The sequence below is a fragment of the Muntiacus reevesi genome, chromosome 18 (genome assembly GCF_963930625.1).
Source record: "Muntiacus reevesi chromosome 18, mMunRee1.1, whole genome shotgun sequence".
Taxonomy (NCBI): Eukaryota; Metazoa; Chordata; class Mammalia; order Artiodactyla; family Cervidae; genus Muntiacus; species Muntiacus reevesi.
In genome coordinates, this window is record NC_089266.1 from 35,987,075 (window position 1) to 36,008,007 (window position 20,933).

Below are 20,933 nucleotides of genomic sequence, written 5' to 3' on the forward strand. Positions count from 1 at the left end.
CTCCTGCATTGCAGGCAGATTCTCTACTGTCTGAGCTATGAGGGAAGCCTAGGAGGTATCTGATGTCAGTATGTCTTGGGGAGATATGTGTGACTGAGGTTTGGGAAATCCTTCTGTAGGCAGAGTGGCTGTACCGGTGGCATTTGTGACGTGGATTTGTGTCTCCATAACAGTTTCCCCCCATTCTGGCCTCTTGCGGAAAGCTGACCATCCTTGGCCCATGTCATAACTCACGGTCCAGCTCTGTAGTGGTCTCTATAGAAACCAGCATCTGCATCCCATCCCCCCTCCCCATCCCCCTGCTTCCTCCATTCTGTCTTGAATGGTGACTGGTCTGAGACTCTACTTAGCTTTGATGCCCATGCTTTTTGAGAAATGCTCCTGCTGGCTCAGATGTATAGCGGGAGACAGCTCTTTGGATCTGATCTTCCCTCGGATGCAGCTTTTTAGGTTAGAAAATAAAGATGTCCCAGGCAGGTGGGAACCGTGACACCCTCGACAGAAGCATCACTGCAGTTTTTCCTTTCAGCCCCCAAAGAGATTTTCCCAACTGATCTTGTTCACCATCTGTTGCCAAATGGTTTGCTTTGTTTGACTTTCCCTTTGTGCTTGGGAAAATGGACTGTGAAATCACAACCTCTCTTCCCTCTGTGATCTGAAGAAATTCTCTCTTTTGGCTACTTTTCCACTTGGATTCTCCCTGGGGCTTGGGCCCGGGTGGGTACTTCTGGGGTCTTGGATCTGCTGTTGGTTCCTGGGCAGCCTGCATTGGTTCAGGTCTTGGATGATATTGTCCTGAGGAGAAAAGCCAATTACCCAAAGCTATGACTAATTAACTACCACAGAGGGCTGATTTTCAGAAGAAAATACCTGACTCTCCCCAGGGCCTGTTTAATGAGATGACAGCTCCACAGGGTTGCCTTGGACAATTTCAAGGCCTGAAACAGATCCTATTACTCAACTCACACTGAATCTGGCCCCCAACATCACCTCTGCTTAACTTCCGGCTCGTACCCTGCCTGGTTTCATATGCTGTCAAAGCCATCCAATGAAGATGAGAAATAAGTTAGTCGTGATTTTTTTTTTTTGTCAATATGAATCCTTTCTTCATTTCTCTCTCTCTCTTACGTGTGAAGTCCTGATTTAGGCACCAGAAAATGCACAGGAGACTTTGAGGAGTCTCTATCAAGGAGAGGAAGTCAGGGAGGTAAAGTGGGTGCAGTAGAATATGACTGACTGCTCTAGTAGAGTCATTGATTAACTCAACAACTATTTACTGAGTACTTACTTATATGCGAAGTGGGGCTTCCCTGGTGGCTCAGATGGTAAAGAATCTGCCTGCAATACAGGAGACCCGGGTTCAACCCTTGGGTTGGGAAGATCCCCTGGAGAAGGGAATGGCTACCCACTCCAGTATTCTTGCCTGGAGAATTCCATGGACAGAGGAGCCTGACCTGCTACAGCCCATGGGGCTGCAAAGAATCGGACATGCCTGAGTGACTAACGCATATTTACCATGTGCGGGGCACTGTGGTTGCTGCTGTGGAAACAGCAATGAATGGGCCGTAAGTATGATCCCTGCCCTTTTAGAGCCTGGAGTTTTGTTGGGAATTCCAGATAACATTGAGTAAGAATGATGAGGTCTAAGGTAGATGCTTTGGGAGTGAGGTGAAAGAGTCCTAACTCAGTGTGGGGGTGAAGAGTACATCTCCAGGAGGGACTTGGGTAGTAGGTAGAAATTATACAGCTTGAAGAGCCAGAGGTGGATGTGTTGGCGTGTTTTGGGCAGAGGCAACGGGCCACGATGCTCAGAGATAAGAAAGTGTGGTGCATTTGGGAAGCTGTTGGAATGTCAAATTGGAACCCAGAATTCAAGGAGGAGAGTGGAGAGAGGTGAGGCTGGGGAGAGAGGCAAGGAGGGCCTTGTATGCTCAGGGGTTTGACTCTTTCTAAGAGCAATGGGGAGCTATTTCAGGGTCCTGTATGAGAGTGATGTGTTCCGATATTCATCTTAGAACAGTCAACACGGCTGCATTGTAGACTGGAAAAGAGAAGCAGGAACGATGGGCAGGTGTTGCAGAAGTCCTGGGAATAGATGTTGGTGACTGGACTTGAGTGGGACGGAGAGAAGGGAATGCATGGAGAAGAGGTCTTCAGTACCACTCCAAACCTGGGAATAACAGCATGGGAATACATGAGTCCTGATTGGCTCTATACTTTTTTTTTTTTTAACAGTCACATATCTCTGTGAAATCAGAATTTACTCTTCGTGGCAAAACCACCGTTATTGTTTATCACACAATGAGTTATAACCAATGGGATGTGAGCAGAATTGACGTAAGCTATTTCTAGGCCTGGTTTAAATGTATCCCACATAACCCTACAGTGTATACCCAAAAGGGTGATTTTGTAAGAGGGAAAGAGCCTGGATCCCTGAGTCCCCGCTAGGAGGAGAGACCCAGGGGCAACTTCCTAGTTTGCTTTGGCTGTGACACGAACAAGAAACCAAACTGCATTTTGTTAAGTCACTGAGATTTTTAAACAATTTTATTCAAGTATAGTTTTACAGTGTTGTGTTAGTTTCTGGTGTACAGAGAAGTGATTCAGATATATATATATGTATATACAAGCATTCTTATGTGGATATATATAACACATAATATGTGTGTGTGTATATATATATATGTGTATATATGTGCTTTTTCAGATTCTTTTCCATGTAGGTTATTATGAGATATTGTATAGAGTTCCCTGTGCTATACAGGAGGACTTTGCTGTCTATCTATTTTATATATAATACTGCGTATCTGCTAACCTCAAACTCCTGCTTTCTCTCTCCCCACTTCTTCCCCTTTGGTAACCATAAGTTTGTTCTCTATGTTTGTGAGTCTGTTTCTGTTTCATAAATAAGTTCATTTGTATCATTTTTTAGATTCCTCATATGAATGATATCATATGTTTCTCTTTTTCTGTTTGACTTATTTCACTTAGTATGATTATGTCTAGGCCTATTCATATTTCTGCAAAGGGCATTATTTCATTCTTTTTTATGACTAATATTTCATTATGTATATATCCATACATATATATGAACCATGTCTTCTTTATGCGTTCATCTGTCAGACATTTAGGTTGCTTCCAGATCTTGGCTATTGTAAACAGTGTTGCTATGAACACTGGGGTGCATGTATGGTTTTGAATTAGAGATTTCTGTGGACACATGCTGAGGAATGGGTTTATGTATCATATGGTAGCCCTGTGTTTAGTTTTTTATGGAATCTCCATATTGTTCTCCATTGTGGCTTCACCAATTTACATTCCCGTCAGCAGTGTAGGAGGGTTCCCTTTTCTCCACACCCTCTCCTGCATTTGCTGTTTGTAGACTTTTTAATGATGTCCGTTCTGACTGGTGTGAGGTGATACCTCATTGTAGTTTTGATTTGCATTTCTCTAATAATTAGTGATATTGAGCATCTTATCATGAAGCCATCCAGATTTTGAAGTTGTTAATTACAGAAGCTGAAGTTAATCACCGGACCATAAACCAGCTGGCTCATAGTTTTCCTATCCCTTCTATGACACTTCAGTAGTTCCCAACTCTCTTCATCCAGGAAAGAGGGAAGGGTCACGTTTCAGATACTGATCAAACAGGAAGTGTTGGGTGTCAGTGAGGTGGGGAACGAAGTAAAAGCAGTCAGACGGATACAGCAATGTGAGGCCCTAACAACCAAGCATCCTACAGACCTGGGAAATCATGCGGTAAATAGTGATAAAGATAATAAACTGAAATACCTTAGTGTCAAGGACTGTGCTAATGTTTCTTTTAAAGAATTATTTATTTATTGAATTTATTTATTTATTTTTGCCTGTAATGGGTCTTCATTACTACACTCGGATGTTCTCTAGCTGCAGCGAACAGGGGCTACTCTTTGCTGCAGTGCATGGGCTTCTCACTGCAGTGGATTCTCTTGTGGCGGAGCACGGGCTCTAGGGCATGGGCTTCAGTAGTTGTGGCACGTGGGCTTAGTTGCCCCGCAGCATGTGGGATCTTCCTGGACCAGGGATCTAACCAGTGTCCCCAGCACTGGCAGGCTGATTCTCAACCACGAGGCCACCAGGGAAGCCCCTGTGCTAATATTTCATTAAATCCACTAGATAGATGCTATTATGATTTTTTTTTCAGATGAGAAAACTGAGGCCTAGAGAGGTTGAGTAACTTTCCCAAAGCCACACAGGATTTGAGGCCAGCCCTCCTGACTCAGGAGTCTGTACTCTTAGTCACAACACAAAGATACAACCACAGAGGGCCGGAGATGAGGTCACGCACGCACGCATGACAGAGACAGAGAGAGTTTCGACTGACCTTGTCCCCAGCGTGAATACCATTCCGTTTTCAGGAAAGAGATGGCCTGATTGCAGCGGTGACAAGAACAGAGTGTTACTTTTAACAGAGACTCACTTTAATGAAATTCTCAGCTGGCTCAGGACATTTTGTTTCTCTCTAGATAACTTCCTGATGCTATCATTTTTTTGCATACCCTGTTTATTTCACCTGCTCTGTCTCTCTCTGGCCCATAAAGGTTTGTTTGATGTTCCTTAGTTACAAATGCTCTTTTCCTGAATAACAAATAGGATGCACCCTTCAGAGGAATTTATGATTCCCTTCTTGTTCTTCTAGTTTCCAAATGGGATACTTCCCTAGAAGGGGCTTCTTTCCGTCAAGGCCTGAAATTTCTTAGCAAATGGGTTGTCAGCTGAGAACGTGGGCTTGGTTTTTCAGTTCCTGGACTTGGTACCCTGCATGGTACCCTGTGTTCTAACCTTGGAGGTCACATAATGTTACGTCTATCATGCTCCATTGGCTGAGGCAGTCCCAAGTGTCTACTAGGACCAAGAGGAGGGAATGTTGATCCCATCCCTCAGTGGAGAAGAGGCAAGATTCTAGAAGAGGATGTGGGGCAGCAGACATCATTTGAGCCAACTTTGGGAAATACAGCATACATACCATTTTATATGTGAATCCCTTCTCTGTAGCCTAACACATGTCTACATGGCCTCCACACGTCTGATGGGGAGTTTACTGCCCTGAACTGGTTAGGGTTCTTTGACTTTAAGCCACAGAAGCCAATTCTGAATAACTTAAGTCACAGAAGATTTATTGGTATGAGGTCATGGGTATTATTGGCATAAGAAAAGGACCATTGCATCCCCAGAGGCAGAAGAATGGGAATGTCTTGCCTAGGCTCTGCCTGGGGAACAAATGGATCCCAGCTTATGTCTGAGTCTTTTACTCACTCTGTTTAGAATTGAAGTGATAGGGAGGAAGATCTGAATGACCTTGCTTGTGCCATGGACGTAACCCCTGCCTACTTGCTAAACCCTGAGCAAGTTGCTTAGTGGCTTCCAGCCTCAGTTTCCTCATTTGTAAAGTGCGGACACTAATAGTAGCTATTTCCTAGGACATGTGAAATAAAATAAGACGATGCTTACAAAGTGCTAGGGCATGATAAATCTTCAATGTGAGCTAACAACCACTACTGTTATTAATGCAAAAACTACTATTATTTTGGTTGGCTTGCACAGGGTCAGGCACAGAGTCAATACTCAGTAAATAGCATTGAATGAAATAGCATTGAATGAATGAACAAAGAAATGAATGACTTCTGCTATAATACATGGCAATAAAGTTTTTTGAAGCTATCTTTGAACACTTTTTACAACTAGATCAGAACAAGGAAAATCAACCGACAGCAGTCCCAGTGCACTTAAACATTGGATCCACCCTCCTTTTCACTGATTTTTCTCTCTCCAGTCCTCATTCTGAAAAGTAATCTCTGGGATTGCTCCTTGCCCAAGTCCTTCACAGATGCTGCAAACAGTAAACAAAGAAACTCCATCCCGAGGAGGTGAATAATATGCCAGCGGGATTTCATTCCACATCAATTCTTGTGTCATATTTGATTAATTTTATATCTAGCTTCATTATGTCTCATCCCTCATTTCAAAGGCGTCCTTCAGATGGGACACTCCAGGAGGCAGAGAGGGGAGACCAAGCAGGGGGCAAACCAATGCAGAGAATTCACAAGTACCCAAAAAGAGGAGTGATGGAGAAATTTAACACTCTCAGAGCCTCCCAGGTGCTCACGGAATGAGCTCATTGCTGGCGCAGCGGCCTCTCCCAGGCTCCAGTCAGGGTGCCCCAGCCACTGCCAGAGAGATGGCCACTTTGCACACTGTTAATCAGCAGAGTGGCCGGGAAATGCTGACCCACTTAGCTGTGATGGTCAAGCGGGTGACCGCTCCTGGAGCTGACAGAGTCTGGCCTGGGGGCATATGTCTCCGGGTGGGCTGTCTGGGGCTCTGTGATCTCTACTTGGGTGACTGTGCAGCCCGAGGTAACAAATCCAGCTCCTTGGGCAAGAACTTGCTTAAATGGGTCAGGGCAAGATTTAACTCTTTTGGTACATCTGAGTTCTGGGTCCTTCTTTTCAGGAGGGCCAATGACATCCTCCTTCCAATCTCCTCCCCGTGTGTCACCTCTTCTTATAACTCTGAGGAATCATCTAGCATTTATTTAAGTCAATTCAACAGCTAGGTATTGAGTCCTGTGGCAGACAACTCAGGTATTGATGTCAGGTCTGTCCTATCGGTTCACCTCTAATTTCAGCTGCAACTGTCTGGATGTGTGACCAGAGCTGTGACTGTGGATGGAGGCTGAGCTTGGATCTTGGCCCCAGACTGCCCTGATCATGGGCATAGACTGAGTTCTCATCCTGCTCACAGGCTGAGCTCTGATCACAAGAGAACATGGTGAGAGGATTGAGGATGGCTCAGCTCAGGCCACCCCCACTTCTATAGTCGCAGGTGGGATCCTTGTCCTCTCGGTGGGATACGAGGAGAGGAAGAATCAGGGTACAGGCCTCCTGCTCACAGCCAAAGATGGTGACAATTACGGCAGCTTGCATTTTCAAGTTTCTAACTCAGAAAAAGCCACGGCAGTTTCAGGCAGAGCCTAATGAGGTTTTCAGAACTGTGTCTTGTTCCCTTTAGCTTATAGAGGTTATTGTGTTTTGCAGGAAAATTAACTGGCAATTAAATTTCTGAAAAAGTGTTTGAAACTCCTACAAGCTGTGCCTCATTGTTTTGCAAGATTGGGTACACAATGTAATAATTCCATCTGCAAATTAATTTTCTCTCACTCACAGTTTCTGATGTAACGGCAGTATCATTCATTTAGTTACTCATTCATCCTTTTATTCTGTGCACATTTACTATGTACCTCATATGAACCAGGCAGTCTGGGGGAAGACAGAGGTGGGTCAGACACAGTCTCTGTCCCCCAGGCAGCTCTCTGTCTGGAAGGAAGGCAGAATTTTCTCAGAAATAAAGGTCACAGGAAACAGAATGTGAGCATTCGTTTCAAAAGAGATAGTGCCTTGGACTTCCAGATGGAAGGGCAACTTCTGACTTTGTTTCTGGGGACAAAGAATAGAAATAAAGCTGTTGATGGGAACTAAATTTTTTTTTCTATTTTTTAAGAATTGAAGTATAGCTGAGGTACAACATTATATAAGTTACAGTGTAGTGATTCACAATTTTTAAAGGTTATACTCCATTTATGAGGCTTCCCTGGTGGCTCAGATGGAAGAATCTGCCTGCAATTCGGGAGACCTGGATTTGATCTCTGGGTCGGGAAGATCCCCTAGAGAAGGGAATGGCTAACCACTCTAGTATTCTTACCTGGAGAATTCCATGGACAGAGGAGACTGGTGGGTTACAGTCCATGGGAACCCTAGAAGTCAGACACGACTGAGTTACTAACATTTTCACTCCATTTATAGTTATAAAATATTGGTTATATTCCCTGTGTTGTACAATATACCCTTGTAGCTTATTTTATACCTAATAGTTTGCACTTCTTAATTCTCTATCCCTGTATTTGCCCTCCCCTCTCCCTCTCCCCACTGGTAACTACGAGTTTTTTCTCTGTATCTGTGAGTCTGCTTCCTTTTTGTTCTTTTCACTAGTTTGTTGTATTTTTTAGATTCCACACATAAGTAACATCATACAGTATTTATCTTTCTCTGTCTGACTCATTTCACTTAGCTTAATATGTTCCAAGTCTATCCATGTTACTGCAGATTTCATTCTTTTTAATGTCTGAGTAGTATTCCACTCTGTGTGTGTGTGTGTGTGTGTGTGTGTGTGTGTGTGTGTGTACACACACCACATCTTTATCCATTCATCCATCTTCATCCATTCATAGGCATTTAGGTTGCTTCCATATCTTGGCAATTGTGAATAGTACTGCAATGAACATTTGAGTGCATGTTATCTTTTCGAATTTGCGTTTTGTTTTTTTTGGGTATATAGCCAGGGTGGAATTGCTGGTTCACGTGGTAGTCGCTAGCAGTTATTGAACACATGCTGTATGTAAGACCCCGTGGTGGGTATTTTGGCATCTGGGATCTCACTCAATCCTTCAAACAGTCCTGTGAGGTAAGGTTATAACCACCATTTACAGGTGGGGAAACTAAGGCTCAGACTGGTTAGATGATTTTCTTGGGACCATGTAGTTAGCAAATGTCAGAGTCTGTACTGGAACTCAGAACTGTCTGATTAAAATGTTTCCCACTAAATATATTACTTCTCTAAGGATGATTTCTTTGCCATGTGGGTAGCTTTCATGTTTTCTTTCAGCACAAATGAAGGAGCTGGGAAGGACCTAGTTGGCAGATATTCTAAAACTGAAAGGACATCAAATGTGCTCTGAAGAAGGAAGCTGCTGAGGTTGGAGGAGAGATGGCTGATCTATAATTTTCTGAGTGTCTGCTCAATTTCTACTTGGTGCTTTCCATACGTTTGTTCATTTAGTCCTTACTTCTACTCTATGAGCTGAAGTATTGAAAGTGGAAGTCGGTCAGTCATGTCTGACTCTTTGCCACCCCATGGACTATACAGGAGTGGGCAGCCTTTCCCTTCTCCAGGGGATCTTCCCAACCCAGGGATTGAACCCAGGTCTCCCACTTTGCAGGCGGATTCTTCACCAGCTGAACCATAAAGGAGGCCCAAGAATCTGGAGTGGGTAGCCTATCACTTCTCTGGAGGATCTTCCTGACCCAGGAATCGAACCAGGGTCTCTGGCTTTGCAGGTGGATTCTTTACCAACTGAGCTATTAGTGAAGGACCACTCTATGAGTTAGGCATTGTTATCTGCATTTTTAAAAAAAGAAAATGGAGCCTTAGAGATACAAAATGAGCTATCTAAGGTCACACAATTAATAGATGGTAGAGCCATGATTCAAGGTTGGGTCTGTCTGACTCTGAAATCTGACTGCTTTTTCTGGCTGCGCTGTGTCTTTGTTGCAACACCCAGGCTCTTTTGTTGTGGCCTGTGAGCTCAGTAGCTGTGGTGTGTGGGCTCAGTTACCCTATGGCATGAGGGAGCTTAGTTCCCTGAATAGGGATTGAAACTGTGTCCCCTGCATTGGAAGGCAGATTCTTTTTTTTTTGTTGTAAGCTTTTTATTTTTGTATTGGGGTATAGCTGACTATCAGTGTTGTGATAGCTTCAGGTGAACAGTGAAGGGACTCAACCGTACACATACACGTATCCTATCTCCTCCAAACCCCCTTCCCACCCAGCCTGTCACAGAACACTGAGCAGAGTTTCCTGTGCTCTATAGTAGGTCCTTGTTGGCTATCCATGTTAACTATAGCGTGTGAACATGTCCATCTCAAACTCTCTAACTATCCCTTCCCCCCGTCTGAAGGCAGAGTCTTAACTGCTGAGCCACCTTGGAAACCCCTGAATTCTGGCTTTTTTCATCACACCCTGCTGCCTCTTGTGTGATGTGGTGTACAGTCAGCCTTGGAGTGTGATGGGCTGTCACCAGGTACACCATGGAAGTTGTTCTTATGGTTCATTTCTTTGGTTAGGAATAAAGAAAAAGAGATGATGTTCCTGGCTCAAACTCTAATCCTGATTCTACAGCCCTGTCCCTAGTAGGCATCTCAGACCAAGCCAGTCATCTTGTCTACCACTTCCTGCGAGGTGACCTATCCCATGCCAGCTACTAATGCCTAGACATAGATGATATTCTGTCCCACCTGGATTCTTCTTCTGAGCTCCAGATCTGTTTATCTCCCAGACACCACCTTCTACATGACCCAAGAATGTAAACCCAGCCACAGGAATGCAAACTTGGAACACCCAAATGAAATCCCCTTCTCCTTTCATCCTCCATGTTCCCTGTATCAGTGAATGGCACCATCTTGAGAATCTTTATTGCCAATTCCTTTTCTCACTCATCCTACAAAAAGCAGCTTGTATTGTTAGTTGTTGATTGGACTGAGTCTTATTGTTCCTTCAGAGATCTCCTTTTCTCCAATCCCATTCCACTGCCTTGGTTCAGGCATCATCTCTTCCCCCTGATGGTCCTATTTCTGTTCATGATCCAAGCAGTCCGTATACTGCAGCCAGAGTGATGGTATGTCGGGGGACATGGGTTCTGAATTGCTTATGGCACACTTCTTAAACTCTCTGTGTCTCATTTTCCTTGTAAGTGAAATAAAGATAACAGGAACTACTTGGTAAGGTTGTTGTGTGAATTTACAGAATGGTATGTGGGAAGGATGTAGAAAAGGCTCTGACTGATAATAAACACCCAATGACATTAGCTAACATTATTAGTAGGTAATGCTAATGCTATTATTAGTAGGTAGATTTGATGATGCCTACTGTTACTCACATCTTTTTGTTTGCTTTGATGGTTTCTCATTTCCTCCAGAATGAAGTTTAAGCTCCTTATTAAGCCTTTTTTTTTTTTTTTTTAATATCAGGACTCTGACTATATGTCTTGTGTGCTGGTATCTGGAACTCTCCCTGTGTGTGTGCTAAGTTGCTTCAGTCATGTTCAACTCTTTGTGACCCCATGGAGACTGTAGTCCACCAGGCTCCTCTGTCCATGGGATTTTCCAGGTGAGAATACTGGAGTGGGTTGCATGCCCTCCTCCAGGGGATCTTCCCGACCCAGGGATTGAATTGGCATCTCTTACATCTCCTGCATTGGCAGGCGGACTCTTTTACCACTAATGCTACCTGGGACATCCAAGGCCCTCCCATCTTTCCTCACTTTTAATTCCAGGTAGCTCAAATAGTGAGGAATCTGCCTGCAATATGGGAGACCCGGATTGGATCCCTGGGTTGGGAAGATCCCCTGGAGGAGGAAATGGCAATCCACTTCAGTATTCTTGCATGAAGAATCCCATGGACAGAGGAGCCTGGCAGGCTACAGTCCATGGCGTCGCAAAGACTCAGATACGACTGAGCGACTAAGAACACAGCAGCACACACATATTGATTGTTTCCAGGCTTCAGCATAGGGAGGGAAGCCAAGATCCCAACAGATTTCCTGAGCTGGGAAGCTGGTCCTGAGAGACCGGGAGACGTGGAGAGGAAGAGAGCTGCATAGAGAACTCTGGAGGTCTCCAGGGTCCCACTGACGTATTCAGTTGAGAACTGACCAGAGCCTGCTGTGGGGAAACTACTTGGCACCAGGGAAAGCACCATCCAAAGGGTCAGAAGTAACAGAGCCTGGTGCTCACACAGGGCTGAGAAGAACGCCTCTTCCCACAAGCCAGATTCACAAGGGGGTGAGTGGAACCCAAGGAAGGCTCCAGCCCCAGCAGGAGGGAAGAGTGAGCTCTGCTCTGGTCCTGCCTGACAAATCTGAGAAGCAAAACCTGAAAGGATTAAATGTTTGTTTGCAAATAACTTAGAGCACAGCTGCCTCCTAGAACACAGCTCAAGAATATTTACAGGAATATACAAATACCCAGCACTCAACCAGGTAAAATTGACAAAATTGTGTATCTAGTAAAAAGTTATTGGGCATGAGAAGAATTAGGAAAATATGATTCATAATATGGGGTGGCACTGCAGGTAAAGAACCTTTCTGCCAATGCAGGAGACTTAAGAGATGTGAGCTTGATCCCTGGGTCAGGAAGATCCCTTGGAGAAGGAAATGGCAACCCACTCTAGTATTTTTGCCTGGAGAATCCCATGGACAGAGGAGCTGCGGGCTCCTCTTGGTCCATAGGGTCGCACAGAGTCGGACGTGACTAAAGCAACTTAGCACGCATAAAATATTCATATATTTAGGCCAGCCACTATTCACAGACTCTCTGGTATTAAGAGAAACTATTCCTTAGGGAGATTACAAGAAAGAAGTTGCAAAGCTTTTGTCAAAATATTTGGCCGCCAAAACGTCCCTGTTTGCTTACAGAGACAAATGTATGAATGCTGCAGTGCTATCTGTTCTCTGCTTCATGATCCTCCCCCAAGATAACAGCCTCTGTTGACATGTTCTGGCAATCTGAGAATAAAGAAACTTGAGAAATCAACTAGGTAACCAGTTCAATATGGTGGACAATGAATATGGGGTAGCCCCAACCTGCAACCTAGCTTCTGATATAGTTAACTCTTTTAGTGTTTTTGTTGAGAATGCCTAAGATTTAAAAACAAAAATTCATTTGGCTGTGCCAGGTCTCAGTTATGGCATGTAGGAACTTCCCTGTGGCATGTGGGATTTTAGTTCCCCGACTAGGGAGTGAACCTGTGTCCCCTGCGTTGGAAGGCAGATTCCTAACCATTGGATCACCAGGAAAGTCCTGAAAATGCTGAAAGTTTATTCTCAGCAACTTTCAAGTATAGGATACCGTATTATTAACTATAGTCACCATGCTGTACATTAGCTACTCTGAACTTACTCTAAAAACTGAAAGTTTGTACCCTTTGATCAACATCTCATTTTTCCCCTCCTCCAGTCCCTGCAACCACTATTCTACTCTCACTTTCCATAAAATTGGCTTTTTAAAAAATTCCACATATAAGTAAAACCATACAGTGTTTGTCTTTCCCTGTCTCGCTTATTTCACTTAGAATGCCCTTGAGTTCCATTTATGTTGTTGTGGAAAGCAAGATTTTCTTTCTCTTTAACAGCTGAGTAATATTCCAGTGTGTGTGTGTGTGTGTGTGTGTGTGTGTGTGTGTGTGTGTATCAGTTCAGTTCAGTTCAGTTGCTCAGTTGTGTCCAACTCATTGCGACCCCATGGACTGTAGCACACCAGTTTCCCTGTCCATCACCAACTCCCGGAATTTACTCAAACTCATATTCATCGAGTCAGTGATGCCATCCAACTATCTCATCCTCTGTCGTCCCCTTTTCTGCTGCCTTCAATCTTTCCCGGCATCAGAGTCTTTTCCAAGGAGTCACTTCTTCACATCAGGTAGCGAAAATATTAGTTTCAGCTTTAGCATCAGTCCTTCCAATGAATATCCAGGACTGATTTCTTTTAGGGTTGACTAATTTGATCTCCTTGCAGTCCAAGGAGATCACTTTTCTTTATCCATTCATCTGCCAAAGAGCATTTACATTATTTCCATATCTTGGCTATTTATGAATAATGTTGCATTGAACATGGGTGTGTAGATATTGTATCAAGATACTGTTTTCATTTCCTTAGGGTATTTGCTCAGGAATAGGTTTGCTAGATCAGATGGTAGTTCTATTTAAAAATTTTTGAGGAACCGACGTACTGTTTCCCATAGTGGCTGCACCAATTTATGTTTCTACCAACTGTGTGCAAAGGTTCCCTTTTCTCTACATCCTCATCAACACTTTCTGTCTCTTTTCCTTTTGTTAATAGCCATTCTAACAGGTGTGAGGTGATATTGCATGGTATTGATTTGCATTTCCCTGATGATTAGCGATGCTGAGCACATTTTCATATACTTATTGGCCATTTGCATGTCTTCTTTGGAAAAATATCTACTGCAGTACTCTGCTCATTATAAAATTGGATTTTTTCTTTTTTTGCTATTGAGTTGTATGAGCTCTGTATTTATGTTGGATGTTAACCTCTTATTGGATATATGTGCTGTGCAGTGCTTAGTTGCTCTGTCGAGTCCAACTCTTTGCGCTCCCAAGCACTATAACCCACCAGGCTCCTCTGTCCATGGGGATTCTCCAGGCAAGAATACTGGAGTAGGTTCCCATGCCCTCCTGCAGGGGATCTTCCTGACCCAGGGATGGAACCCAGGTCTCTCACAATGCAGGTGGATTCTTTACTGTCTGAGCTACCACGGAAGCCCATTGAATATATAATTTACAAATACTTCTCCCATTCTGTAGGTTGCCTTTTCAATTTATTGATTGTTTCCTTTGCAGTGCAGAAGCCCTGGAGTTTGTTTATTTTAGCTTTTAGCTTGTTTATTTTAGTTTTGTTGCCTGTGCTTTTGGTATCTTATGCATGAAATCATTGCCAAGACCAAGGTCAAGAATCATTTTCCCTGTTTTCTTCTTTTACATGATGCTAATGACTAGTATTAGAAAAATGTAAGTTTAAAAAAAAAAAACTCTACTGAGGTATGGTTGATGTGTAAAAGCTGCCATATTTATACACATTTAATACACACAACTCAATGAGTCTGTGGACGAGGAATACACCCATGAAATCATCACTAGTATTTAGGCCATAAACATATCAATCACCTCCCAAAGTCTCCTCTCATTCCCTTTATTATTGTTATCGTTTAAAAAATGTAAGTTAAATACTTGTGAGGAAAAGCTGAGAATACCAGTGAGAGAATAAATAAAATATGTAAATTCTAAACCTGGAAGGAAAGTGAAACAAAGCAGATTTTGTCAGTTCAGCCAAAGAAAGGAAAAAATAAAAACAAGAAGAAAGTGTGGAAAACACAAAATTATTTGACATGAGTAAGTCTAAGTAGCCACAACAATGTGTTAAATTGTCTTATTAAGAGACAGAGACTCACAGAATGAGGAAAAGAAATAAAATCCAGATATATATTATTTGCATGAGAAATTGTTAACAAAGTGATGAAGGAATGTTGAAAATAGGCAAAAATATTAGCAAACAAATCTGGAATAGTGATATTAATATCAGGAAGAATGGAATTTAAGGTAAAAAGCATTATAAGGGGCAAATTAAAGCTCTATTTATAGATAAAAGGAATAATCCATCAAAGTATGATCACATGACAGCAACATAGATTTGAAATATTAAAGCAAAACCAGATAGAAACACAAGGAGAAATATACAAAGCCACAATCATATATAAAACTAAAATGTGAATGCTAGGAAAAAATGGACAAAATTGGATACTTTACTCATAAATTGACATAGCAAATAGATTAAAAAAATTAAGAAAATAGGAAACTTGATCAGAAAGTGAAAGTTTTGATTTTGTTAGTTTTGTGCCTAGCACAATATAGTTTTCTTTTGAACTATATTACTTGTGATTATATTTTAGATTAAAAATCAATCCAAGTAGGGCCACAAAGGAAATTTCAATAAACTCTGAAAGGCAGAAGCAGGCCATTTTTCATACAGGCTGATTTAAACAGGCCACTTCCATATGCAAAATCCAGTAGAATTAAAAAGATGATCAAGCAATCATATATATATATATATATATATATATATATATATATATATATAAAAGCTTTAGAAAACCACATGTGCATTTTGAATTACTCAGGTTAAAGAAGAAATCAGAATGGAAATTAAAATCTCATTATATATTGAGAAAAATAATATTGTGTAACAAAATTAGTGAGTTATAGAAAAAAAAAGTGTTCTGAGGAAAATGTGTAACCATATAGATGGCTTTTATAAAAGTGAAAGCGCTTAAAGTCAAATTAATCTTTTAGTCCAAGAAGCTAGATGAAACACAAATACAAAATAGAGTTTGGGATCTACAAGTACACACTGCTATATTTAAAACGGATAACCAACAAGGACCTACTTACTGTGTAGCACAGGGAACTCTGCCCAATGTTAGGCGGCAGCCTAGAAGGGAGGGAAGTTTGGGGGAGAATGGATACATGTTTGTGTATGGCTGAGTCTCTCTGCTGTCCACCTGAAACTCTCCCAACATTGTTAATCAGCTATTGAATTGAATTGAATTGAAAGTCACTCAGTCGTGTCCAAGTCTTTGAGACACCAGGGACTATACAGTCCATGGAATTCTCCAGGCCAGAATACAGGAGTGGGCAGCCTTTCCCTTCTCCAGGGGATCTTCCCAACCCAGGGATCAAACCCAGGTCTCCCGCATCGCAGGCGGGTTCTTTACCAACTGAGCTATCAGGGAAGCCCCACACTCCAATCCAAAAAAAAAAATGTCAAAAACAACTTCATTCCCTATTAAAAATAATCTCTTCAAACTAGATACAGTAGAAAACTTGCTTTATTAGAAAAAGGATATTTACAAGAGACCTACAAAGTAAGACAATAAATGTTTCTGAGATTCCTAATAAGTCAGGAACAAGACAAGGATGCTGCATACCCCTGCCCCTTCTCAGAGCTGCACCTGAGCTCCTGGTTGAGTGGTCCCCACTCCACGTTGTGGATCAGAAACACATGGGAGTAAAAATAGAATGAAACAGAAAAGAAGGATCTGTATAGTTTGATACTATTGACAAAATTATCAATATTTTTACTATGAAGTTGATACTTAAAAAGTTAACTGGAAATAAATATGGATTCTATGAGCTTACAGAATCTATCTTGAAAGGAAGGTAGGGATCAGAGTCTGTGGTTCATGGCTGGAAACTGATGCACAGGAGGTATATGAAACCATGGGGCGCATGGAGGAATTAAAATACACATAGTCACCAAACATCTGGGTGCATGGGCTAAGTCCTGTGTATGGAGAATTAAGCCTAGTAGCAAGGAACTTCCATGTTGAAAATTTATTAATCATTATTTACTCAACTTTAAAAATTGCTATTGTCTTGCTCTTAGTATTCACAACAGAGCAATACAGTAAATTAAATGCACCTTCAATTATTCAAAGCTGCTCCTCCAGAATTATTATACCTAAATATTGTGTTTTAATGAACTGTACTTAATTTCAAGTGATGGCCTTGGGCTGCATCTTCCTCCCAGGGGTCTGAGACAGTCTGTCTGGTGCTGTCGGCAACACGTGGTCTCAAAAATCCTTCTGCAAACACCTTCCTGCTCTCCCACTAAGCCAGGTTCAGCAACACTCTTCTTATTTATTGCCTATAGTTCTAGGAGGTGAGGGGGGGAGGGGAGGGGATGCTGCTTGTAATTTCCAAATTGGGAGATCTTTATCCTGGAGAGAGTAAAGGAAAGTTTGGAAACAGTGGTTGCCAGTCTATGCTCTTAGGCTGCAGAAGACGGAAGCAATAACAGATTCACACCACTTCCCCGTCCCATTTCCTTGGTGGCTCAGGCGGTAAAGGATCTGCCCACAATTCGGGAGACCGGGCTTCGACCCCTGGGTTGGGAAGATTCCCTGGAGAAGGGAATGGCAACCCACTCCAGTATTCTTGCCTGGAAAATCCCATGGACAGAGGAGCCTGGTGGGCTACAGTCCATGGGGTCGCAAAGAGTCGGACACGACTGAGCGACTAACATACTTTTCTCCCCTTTCCAGGTATTAAAATCTGGAGACCTTGAGACCCAAGCTCAGGAATGGGAAGAAAGTAAACAGATAAAATATGGCACAGTTCAAACTCAGCACACGTTCATTGCCCACCTTGCTGTCTCAGGTACGAGACAAATTCACATCAGACACATTTGGACAGAAAACCTCCCTCCTTCCACTCAGTTAAAACTCTATGTGGCCTGGATGGCCCCCTCATTTGTCCATGAAATGGACTTGTTCTCGAAAGCCAGAGCTGTAGCATTCACTGAGGGCCTTGAAGCCCCCCTCTTCCTTTCTCTCAGGGTTTCATTCAGGGAAAAAGGATCTCTAGGCCAGGCCAGGAGAGAGGTCGTGACCTTTGCCCAGACTTGGTTCCTGGAGCCCCTTCTGCCCATTTTCTGTTAAGGGCAGTCTAACCATACGACTGTTGTTAGTCAAGGTTACAGTTCAGATACTTATTTTTTTTCCCCCATTCCATGGATCCTCTTCCAGTATACTATTTATTTAATTTTGTTTATTGTTTTCTCTTCCTCCACTAGAATGGAAACTCCTCCTAAGACCAGTATTTTGATCATTTTGTCCACTAATGAACCCCTAGCTGTTTAGTCACTCAGTCATGTCCAACTCTTTTGCTACCCCATGGACTAAGCCCGGCCGCCTCCTCTGTCCATAGAATTCTCCAGACAAGAATACTAGAATGGGCTGCCATTTCCTTCTTCAAGGGATCTTCCTGACTCAGATATCGAACCTGTGTCTCCTGCATTGGCAGGTGGGTTGGCAGGCAGATTCTTTACCACGGAGTTACCAGGAATGCCCGATGAATCCCTAGTAAGTTCCTCATAAAAACCTGTTGGATAAATGGATTGAATGAATGAAATCTTCCCTGTACTCATGTATCACGGCGTGTACTCTCCACTCAGGCACCCATCCTCCCCTAACTACTGCATTAGCCAGGACAGGTTAGGTCATGTTGCAGGAAAATTAACTCTGAAATCTCAGTCATTTAATACAACTACAGCTTATTTCTTATTGATGCAACATATCCAGCTTTGGTAAGCAGGGGGCAGGGCTGAAAACACACGGTCCCTCAGGGACACAAAGTGATGAAGTCCCACTATCTGGAATGCTGTGGTCACTGCAGCACCTGAAGAGACACCTGCTGCTGCTGCTAAGTCACTTCAGTCGTGTCCGACTCCGCGCGACCCCATCGACGGCAGCCCACCAGGCTTCCCCGTCCTTGGGATTCTCCAGGCAAGGACACTGGAGTGGGTTGCCATTTCCTTCTCCAATGCATGAAAGTGAAAAGTGAAGTCGCTGAGTCATGTCTGATTCTTAGCGACCCTATGGACTGCAGCCTACCAGGCTCCTCCACCCATGGGATTTTCACCTAGAGGGTCGCAGATTGGCTCTTCCATGCTTTTGCCCAGAAGGGGCCCAAGTCGCTTCCTCCCATAGTCTATGGAGTAGTCACAAAGGTCCTGCCTCACTGCAAGAAGTGGCTGGGAGGTGTGAGGGGTGGCTGGACGATTGGGGGAGCATCATTGTCTCTGCCCACTCAAGCCCATTCATATTCATTTATATGCACTCACACTCACCCACACCCATTCACACCTACCCACGTTCACTCTGACCCACAGCTGCTCCTACCCACCTGTCCACCAGGCCCAACCACTATACACCCTTGTGCCATGTCTAAGTTATGCCTCCCCTATTCTCCCTGCCCATTATACCCAGCCTACCTCTCATGTCTGTTCATAACCAAGCATATCTAATCCCCAAGACTATCTAATTCCTCTTGATTCCTCCAAAACAAATTGATCTTAGGCACAGGGGGACCTCTTGGGGAGAGCCCTGGATGCCATCTTTTGGGATACAGGGACCCCTTTGTTTTGTTAAAAAATGTTATGGACTCACATGTTAACAGCAATATTTGCAGTAATTTTATTTTTCCTATTTTTCCGCTGCATTGTGTGGCATGTGGGATCTTAATTTCCCAATCAGGATTGAACCCTGCAGTGGAAGCATGGTGTCTTTAACCACTAGACCGCCAGAGAAGTCCTTGTAGTAATTCTTGATTGAACAAACACTTAATGTTAAGAAAAGCTGCCTTGAATTCAGGAACTTGGAACCATCTGTATCTGCTAGAGACATGATTGTGCATTGACACATAAGCATACAGTTTATCGAGGTTGCAGACAATCCCTGGAATGTATACAGGTTCAACAGTCCTTTGCAATAGGCCACGGTTCTTGAGTTGGAAGCTGCTGAGGCAGAACAGTGCCGATGGGCCGGCTGGCCAGTGAAGCCAACCCCAGGCGGTGACGCTGATGCCTCGCTCCAAGAGAGGCTGGTGGTTGTTTGCAGTCCTCAGTCAGTGGCTGGACTTTAACCACGTTGTTGCTCTCTCCTCAAGCACAAACCCCATTTGCAATATAGACTTCAGCTTGCAGCTAATAGAAACTGATATTTAGAAAGTGATCCATTATCTCCCCCGCTGTGGTCTACTCACCTCCAGCATTCCATTTCACATTTGAAGGCACCTGAAGATGCTAACGTTATGTCAAGAATGTTCTGAAAATGAGAAGGATTCATTTAGGGAGCTCTGCCAGAGCTGAGAAGAGATTCTGGGACATGTGGGTATGAAGTGTCCGGAGAACCAAGCCTGGCTCTCTGGACCCGCATCATCCAGTGCTGATTTCATTACTTCCTCCCACTTCCCCATCCATTCCTCCTTGCATCACCCAGAACACCCATCTCAATAGTCTGAAGGACTTCCAGCCTAGGGTCTGCTTCTGCCAAGGGCAGTGCAGGTTGGTTCTAGAAGCCATAGCTGCTTCTTAGAAGTTCCTGAGAATCCTTAGCCCAAGGTTCTTTCATCCTTGGGCTGAATTAAAGTTGGTTCAAGAGTGAATTAAAATTGGTTCAAGTCCTTTCTCATGTATGGTGATTCTCGACTCTGCACCCGTCTTCAGAGTTGAGATCTCCTCTTAGACTGTTGTGCACCTCACATGGGGTTTAGTAGGAAGTTGGCTCTTTCTTATGAGCACTGAGGATGGTGGGATGGGTCATGCCCCTGGACAGGGTACCTCAGTGGCTGGTGCTTTGGAGGTGAGTGGTCCCCATCCTTCCAAGTTACAGCCAGCTTCCCTGAGGACTACTCTCTGCCCCCAAGTCCCCACATTCAGTGCACCAACTAGAGACAGTCCATGTCCTATTCCTCTATTTTTAAATTTATTAAAAAGTTTTTTTTTAAATGTATTTGACTGTGCTGGGTCTTATTTGCAGCATGCAGTGTGTGTGTGTGTGTGTGTGTGTGTGTGTGTGTGTGTGTATATATATATATTTTAGTTGTAGCATGTGGGATCTAGTTGCCTAACCAGGGATAGAACCCAGGCCCCCTGCATTGGGAGCATGGAGTTCCCTGACCTGCCTCCGCTGTTGCCAACTGTTTTCCT

At 43.3% G+C, this 20,933-nt stretch overlaps 1 long non-coding RNA gene across 5 annotated transcripts in view; it reads left to right on the forward strand.

Moving 5' to 3' along the window:
* Nucleotides 1–20,684, forward strand: part of LOC136150043 (uncharacterized) — a 39,509-nt gene extending 18,825 nt beyond the window's left edge. For 3 of the 5 annotated variants that reach the window (XR_010659738.1, XR_010659737.1, XR_010659740.1), the window contains one exon: nt 17,488–20,684. This is a non-coding gene — a long non-coding RNA (uncharacterized lncRNA). The remainder of the gene's footprint in view (nt 1–17,487) is intronic. The other 2 variants (XR_010659741.1, XR_010659739.1) reach the window with 2 other exon arrangements.
* Nucleotides 20,685–20,933: the final 249 nt, after the last annotated feature.